Source organism: Gossypium hirsutum, chromosome A05 (genome assembly GCF_007990345.1).
Source record: "Gossypium hirsutum isolate 1008001.06 chromosome A05, Gossypium_hirsutum_v2.1, whole genome shotgun sequence".
Classification (NCBI taxonomy): Eukaryota; Viridiplantae; Streptophyta; class Magnoliopsida; order Malvales; family Malvaceae; genus Gossypium; species Gossypium hirsutum.
In genome coordinates this window covers 81,645,941-81,654,014 of record NC_053428.1, presented here as the reverse complement: position 1 = coordinate 81,654,014, position 8,074 = coordinate 81,645,941, and the positions used below count along the sequence as shown (strand labels likewise).

The following is an 8,074-nucleotide window of genomic DNA, read 5'->3' as shown; positions in this document are numbered from 1 at the left end:
GAGTTAAGTCGAGTCGAGTTAACAAATCATATTATTTATTCTCAATGTGGCGTTTAAATGGACCAATTATTTAACTAGTAAATGAAGTACAAGATTATTTAACTACATAAACAATATAATTATTTTACCATTTAACTTAATGAGTAAATATTTATCAAAACAAGGACTTTATAGTTTTGACTTTTAACTTTAGAAAAGGTAAACATTTATCAAAACAACGTAGTTTTGCCTTTTCTTATTCGGATTTTTGGATAACTCAAATTGTGTAATTCATATTCGAGTTAAACCCAAAAACTTAATTTTTTTTATTTGATTTGATCCGGAGAACTTGATTAAGTCAAATAACTCAAACTATTTAATTCAAAGTTTAAAATTTTTTATCGAGTTTTTTAAATCGAATCGAATTTTACTCACCCTTAGCTTTAACCATCCACCAACTTAAGAATGGGTAATTTACCCATTAAGGCCCTCCAATTATAATTCTTTAATCAATTAACACAATTTAACTAATAGCAATTTACTTTTTCAACTTTTATGATTTAGTCATTTTTGCTTAATTAATTATCGAAATGAAAAAATTTTCAAACGAAACTTTAATACCACCTTAATTACACTCCGTAAATATTTAATATTTATAAAAATATTTACAGCTTGGTTTATAAAAATGAGGTCCTGAAACCTCAATTTCTAAAACCATTTGACCTTAGGGTCATACCACTTGAACTCAATAAATCTCTTATAAAACAAAAATCACTACATCAAAAATCTTTTTAGAGTCACAATTAACTCGTACATATTAAATATAATAATTACGAACTTACACTTTAGATTTGGTGGCCCTGAATCCACTATTTTTGACACCACTAAAAAACGGGCTGTTACACGAACCGTGCCCAAATCTGGAGCAACTACTTAGGCACAACCGTCCAGTGATGGATACCGATCCACCCACGGTTATTAATTTACCTCGGGGAAATTTGTTATTTGAGGATCCACGAAAGCAACAAAGCAACAATCGGGAAAAAGTCTCAATGGCTCAGCAGACGTTGCGTGAGTATGCCTTACCTACACTAGACACGGTGCGAAGAAGCATAGAAAGGCCAACAATCAACACCAATAATTTTGAAATAAATGTGAACATGATATAGATGATCCAAAACATGCTGCAATTTAAAAGAAACATGGTGCAAGACCCGAACCAACACTTGAAGTGTTTCCTACAACTCTGCGACACCTTCAAGTATAACAAAGTATCTAACGATGTCGTGCGTCTTCAGTCAAACCATTCAGCTAAGGCGAGAAATTGCCAACTTTAAACAATACGAAGGTGAGTCTCAATACAAGGCATGGGAATGTTTTAAGACAACATTAAGAAAGTGCCCACATCATGGACTGCAAGCCTGGCTCCAGATCTAGATATTTTACAATGGTGTTGACGGCCACATTAGATCTAGCCTAGATGAAGCATCCAACGGATCTCTCATGTTTCATACATATGAGCGAGCCTACAAAATCATTAATGATATGGCCATAGATTCGTACATGTGGCTTAATGAGATATGTATGTACAAATCGAAGCCACCAACTGTGAAAGTGGTAAACGAAGAGAACAATGATGATTGGTTCCAACAAATCCTTGAAAAGCTTAACTGTTTGGAGACACTCGTCAAGCCAATGAAAGTAGAGCCACATTCAGAGAATAATCTGGTAGAAGCGAGTTACATAAGTAATAAGGGTGGAAATTCCTATTCAAATACTTACAATCCCAGTTGGAGAGATCATCCGAACCTTAAGTAGGGAGCCAACCAATGAGGAGCAAATCAAGCAAAAACCCGACAAAATCCTCCTAACCAACCTCCACCCACCAACAAAGAGTCATGGTGAATGATCATGCTGCATGTGGTTAAAGATTCAGTCGATTGGAGAGGAGATGCTAACTATGAATATGGACATTTGGCAAGTCCAAGCTACATGAGGACAACTGAAATCTTGAATAGATAACCTATGCAACCAAATGTGTAACATTCCAAAATAGGGCTTAGTCGGAACAGTGGTTTCGAAACCACAAATTTGAGGTCAAGAAATTATTTTAATATTATTTTCTGTGTTATAGCATGATTATATGAGTGCATGAAAATTTTGGTGAATTAATTTTAGCGTTTGTGAGCTTAATTGAGAAAGAGGACTAAATCATATAAAGGGCAAAAGTTTTTTTTACTGCCCAAATATGTTAATTAGCTAGAGAAATAAAATTGGAGGTGTTTAAAGTGAAAATATGCCATTTGGGGAGTGATGGCCGGCCATAGGGGACAAGAAAGTTGAAAAGTCAAATTTGGTGGACATTAGATGACTTTTTTGGTAATAAAATAAAATAAATAAAAAGTTGTCATCTTTTTCATTGCTTCTCCTTCTTCTTCCATCGAAAATGGCAGCAAACATGGGGGTTTTAAGAGCTTAAATTTTCAGCCACTTAGTTCCCTTGCAAGTAAGTGATTTTGATGGTCATTTTTGATGATTTTTGTATTTTTGGAACCCTTGTAACTTAATCTAGCTAATGGGGGGATTATTTTGCAAAATGGTTGAAAGCATAGGGTTTTTCCATGTGAATATTTATGTTTTTTTTTTCTGAATTTTTATGGAAGAAAATAAGTGTAACACCCCGTACCCGAGACCGTTGCCGGAGTCGGACACGAGGGGTTCACAGACTAAATTCGCTTACTATCGCAGTCCATTTTAAAAATTTCCAGGCAGTTGGCTAACTGCGTCACTGTAACCTTAAAAATCATATCTTTAGTTTCACAACTCAAAAATCAGTTTCGTAATTTTTCCCTGAAACTAGACTCATACTCTCATCTACATATTTTTTTCTAGAATTTTTGGTCGGGCCAATTAGTACAGTTTATTCGTTAAATTCTCCCCTGTTACAGGGTGCGACTACACTGACCTTCATGCATTACGATTTGGATATCTCCCTGCACAGAGCTTCAATACTGATTTCGTTTGTTTCTATAGAAACTAGACTCAGAGAGAAATCTATACATATATGGCATGACTCCTAATTATCTCTGGTTAATTTATAATGAATTTCCAAAGTCGGAACAGGGAATCCAGAAACCATTCTGGCCCTGTCTCACGAGAACCTTAATATCTCTTAACATACTGTCCATATGATCGTTTTGTTAATTTCCTATGAAAATAGATTCATAAAGGTTCGCTTACATAATTTATTCACTATTTAATTCCATTCCTACTATTTTTAGTGATTTTTCACATCCACATCACTGCTGCTGCCAGCATCTGTTTTTTTTTTAAGGTAAACTTTACCTATTTCATGATCCTCCATGGATCAACTAGAGTTTGTCATACATATTCCAAAAGTGATCAAGAATAACCCTTCCCATGGCTAACCATTACCAACATTTCCATACCTCTCGACGGACAACATACAAAACGATTATAATGCTATGATCAAAGTATATTTAAGCCATTTTCGCATGGCTATCCAAATTTACACAAAACCGAAGGGTACATGACCAACAACAAAAGGGTAGTCCTATACATGCCATTTCAAAGTTCAACCAAAATTGTACCAAAAGGGGGCTTTGATAGTGTGGGAGACTTCGACTTCCAAAAATCCCGAGTCCGATAGCTGACGAACCAAAATCTACAAAACAGAGATTCAAAGAACGGAGTAAGCATTTAATGCTTAGTAAGTTTTAAGCAGTGTCAACAGATAACAATCAAATTATAACATAGTTGTTCGTATTTTTATTTCACTCTTCCCTCGGGCATACCATCCCTTTACCGAATATGCACATCTCATCATATACAATAGGCAGATAAACTTTCACATAAAAGTGAGCTCATGTGACATAGATATATCGTATGATTTCACATAACCTCTCACACTGATCCGATGTCACATAATCATAGGAATAGTCTCATAGATTGCTCTCGTATGCATCACATAACTACCTTATGATTTAGTGCAAATCAAGCTCACATATAAACTTGGAGTACATACCTGTTTAACCTTTCGCATTGAATATATTTATAAGCAATTCTTATTACGAAGTCTTACCCGGACATAATCTCCACACGAAGTTATTGGGTCTTACCCGGACAAAATCCCCACACGTAGTCATCGGGTCTTTAGAGCTCGGATATAGTACGAGCACGAAGCTTACGGACATTAATCAGTGATAATATTCTCGCATAAAGCCTGCGGGGTTTTAACCCGGATATAGTACTGACACAAATGCCCTCGGGACTTATCACATTTATACACTTTCACATCCATCACGTTGGCCACTCGGCCCTGTCACATATATACACTTTCACATTCATCACATCGGCCATTAGGCCTTATCACATATATACACTTTCACATTCATCACATCGGCCATTAGGCCTTATCACATATATATACACTTTCACATTCATCACATCGGCCATTAGGCCTTATCACATATATACACTTTCACATTCATCACATCGGCCATTAGGCCTTATCACATATATACACTTTCACATTCATCACATCGGCCATTAGGCCTTATCACATATATACACTTTCACATTCATCACATCGGCTATTAGGCCTTATCACATATATAAACTTTCACATTCATCACATCGGCCATTAGGCCTTATCACATATATACACTTTCACATTCATCACATCGGATCCTAAATCAAAATATAGATTTTCATGTATTCACATCACAATTATCCAAATATACTTCACATACCACGTATACTTTCACGTATACACACTGTCTTGGCTGAATCTACATCTATCATTTTCCAATATCAACAATTTAGAATTCACGTATGGGTTTAATCAATAGCTTATGAGCAACTAAAACAAGTTTATCAAGGTTTACAACACAATCTCAAATTCAGCACAAGCTGTTTTTCCTGAGCAATAGTCACTAAATTATTTATAACTGAAGCTACAAAACTCCAAATCACTTTCCGTTAATTTTTCCTGAATATAGACTCGTATATCTTCCATCCATAAAATTTCCAGAATTTTAGGTTTGGCCAATCAATACCAGATTTTTCTTAAAGTTTCCCCTGTTTCACTGTTTGACTAATCTGACCACTCTTCACTACAAATCAAATTTCTCATTTTACAGAATTCAAAATGTGTTGTATTTGATTTAATTTGAAACTAGACTCATTAAGGAGTCTAAGCATATAAATTTTATCTTATAACCATTTTTGTACAATTTATAATGATTTTCTAAAAACAGAACAGAGGATTACAGTGTCATTCTGCGCTGTCTCACACAACTTTAAGTATCTCATTATCGGAAATTCCTTTGCTTACACGGTTTCTTTTATAAGAAACTAGACTCATTTAGCTTTAATTTCATGTCTCATTCAGCCTCTAATTCAAATCCATAAATTTATGGTGATTTTCTAAAGTCACGTTACTGCTGCTGTCCTAAGCAGACTATTTCAAATTACCCTTAAATTCCCAAGCTCAAACACTTAAGAACTTACCATTTGAGCTTAGAACATATCATGGCCACATCATATCTTATTAAATCAACTCATCATGTCCTATTATAATTGAATTTACTCAATTTTTAATCACTTAAAACTTACCTCGGATGTTGTCGAACGATTTCGGCGGCTATTCGACCACTTTTTCCTTCCCTTTATCGGATTTAGTTCCCCTTTGCTCTTGAGCTTAATTCAAACAAATTTAACTCATTAAAGTCTCATTTTGCTAGCTTATGGCCGAATATGACAAGGAGTTTGATAGGTCATATGGCCACCTTTTAGCTCAAATACACAATGGTCATACGCATTTTTAATCACATCAAGCAATTTAATACAATTCATTCGAACATCAAAAGAGAAGCTCAAGGTACTTAGCCCATATATACATTAGACACTAGAGTCACATATGTACGAAATCACGAATCGAATTCAACATACTAGCTAATATTTCCCCTTAGCCGAATTTTCTAAGTCAAGCTAAAGCCATCAATAGGCTACCTATGGCCGAACATACACATAACTTATGTACTTATTCATGTGGCCGAACATACATGTCTATGTTGGGGCCGATTGCTTCACAACACCATACCATTTCAATTTTTGGTCATGGTTAAACAAAGAACTTAATGTCTCACTCAAAAATGCTAAAAAGAAGATTCAAGAATCATCAATCCACCATCACATGCACCATTACAAAGCTTCACTTTTAGCATGCAAATGATATCAACACCAATCCACCTTGGCCGAATATCATCTCCATGACATAGTAAAGATTTGAACCATGGGCTATTTAGAACTCAAGCTAACTACTAAAACATGCATGCATCTCATGGAACATCATCAAACATACCTTAGTCTATCAAACCACCATAGCCGATTTCCTCAAAGCTCTTTTTCCTTATTTTTCTTTCTCCTATTCGGCCAAGAACAACATGAGAGCCTTTCTCTTCTTCTTTTTTTTTGTCATGCATGAGAATGATGAACACATTTTTTTCTCTTTGTTTTCTTCCTTCAATTTCTTATTAGTTTATTGCCCATGCTTCTTATTTTATTCTTCCATTAACACAACATGTTTCATGACATGTTTTGCCCATCATCCCTTGTCATGGCCGGCCACTAGTACTTAAATGGGGGGAAATTGACATGCAAGTCCACCCCTTTGATTACATGCACTATTAGGCCACTTGCATTTGCCTAGCACATTTCTAAATTTTCTCACATAAGTCCTATCAACTAAATTCACATGCAATTAACTAAATCGAAGCTTAAAACTTTCACACATTTATATTCACATATTTTAGGCAATAATTATCACATTCAAATAATTTGGTGACTCGGTCTAGCGGTCCTGAGACCGCTTTCCGACTAGGGTCACTTTAGGGGTGTCACAATAAGTCATGGTGGTGTAATAAACAATTTTTGTGAAGTGGTGTTCATGAAAAACACCAAAAGGGACTATTTTGTGAAGTCTCTAAAATAGGTTGAAAATGTTTGAAATAATTGAAATTTTGAGTTGCTATAGTTATAAAAAGAATTTGGCTAGGCTTGGAAAGGGAGGAAATTCGATAAAAATCGATTTACGAGTGTAGGGGTAAAATTGTAATTTTTGTGAAAGTCTAAGGGCAAATTGGTCATTTTGTCAAAGTATAAATTATAGAATGTATTGGTTAATATGATGATTAAATGAATGAATTTTATCATTATAGATCAATAAAATCAAGATTCGGGCTTAAATCGGAAAGTACGAGGTTATGGACTAAAACAGAGTAATTAGCCGAAATTGCATTTGAGGTAAGTCTGTGTGACTAAATAAACATGTTATCCATGTTAGTGTGAAATATATTTAGCTATGATTGTATTGAATTATATTTTAATAGAGTTATGTATGAGAAAGTGATGTCAAATGTTAATAACATTTTTATGATGGTTGAATACATTGGGAATTTGATGGGATATGATATTTCATTGAAACGAGTAAGTTGTACGTAAAAAATACAACTTAGCCGTATTTATACATTGAATATTTGATTATCTATATAATGCTTGAATGTACCTATGAGAAATATACAGTGAGTTTAAATGTTGTAAAAATTCCTGGTTGAACCCTAGGAATAGATCGGATATCCTTGCCATGGCATTTGGGTGTTATGGATGTGTGCTAGTGTAAGACATGTTTGGGACATGCATCGGCCACATTATGAGAGCCAGTGTAAGACCATGTCTGGGACATGGCATCAGCATTAAGACGAGAGCTAGTGTAAGACATGTCTAGGATATGCATCGGCCTCGAGATATGCAAGCTAGTGTAAGACCTATTTGGGACACGACATCGTCTTGACATGTGTCAGTGTAAGACTTGTCTGGGACATGGCATCGACACCGATAGATGAGAGCCAGTGTAAGACTTGTCTGGGACATGGCATTAGCCTCGATATGTGAAAGTCAGTGTAAGACCTATCTGGGACATGACATTGACTTAGATGTATGAGCCAATGTAAGACCATGTTTGGAACATGGCATGGGCATCGTACCTTATGTTTGAGCTTAGTGATTATCCTGT

The 8,074-nt window shown here is 35.3% G+C and overlaps 1 non-coding gene across 1 annotated transcript; it reads right to left on the bottom strand.

The window, feature by feature from the left end:
- Positions 1–1,288: 1,288 nt before the first annotated feature.
- LOC121230144 (small nucleolar RNA R71) lies at positions 1,289–1,394 on the bottom strand. The gene has a single exon (XR_005928096.1). It is a non-coding gene; the product is annotated as a small nucleolar RNA R71 (small nucleolar RNA).
- Between the last annotated feature and the right edge of the window lie 6,680 nt (positions 1,395–8,074).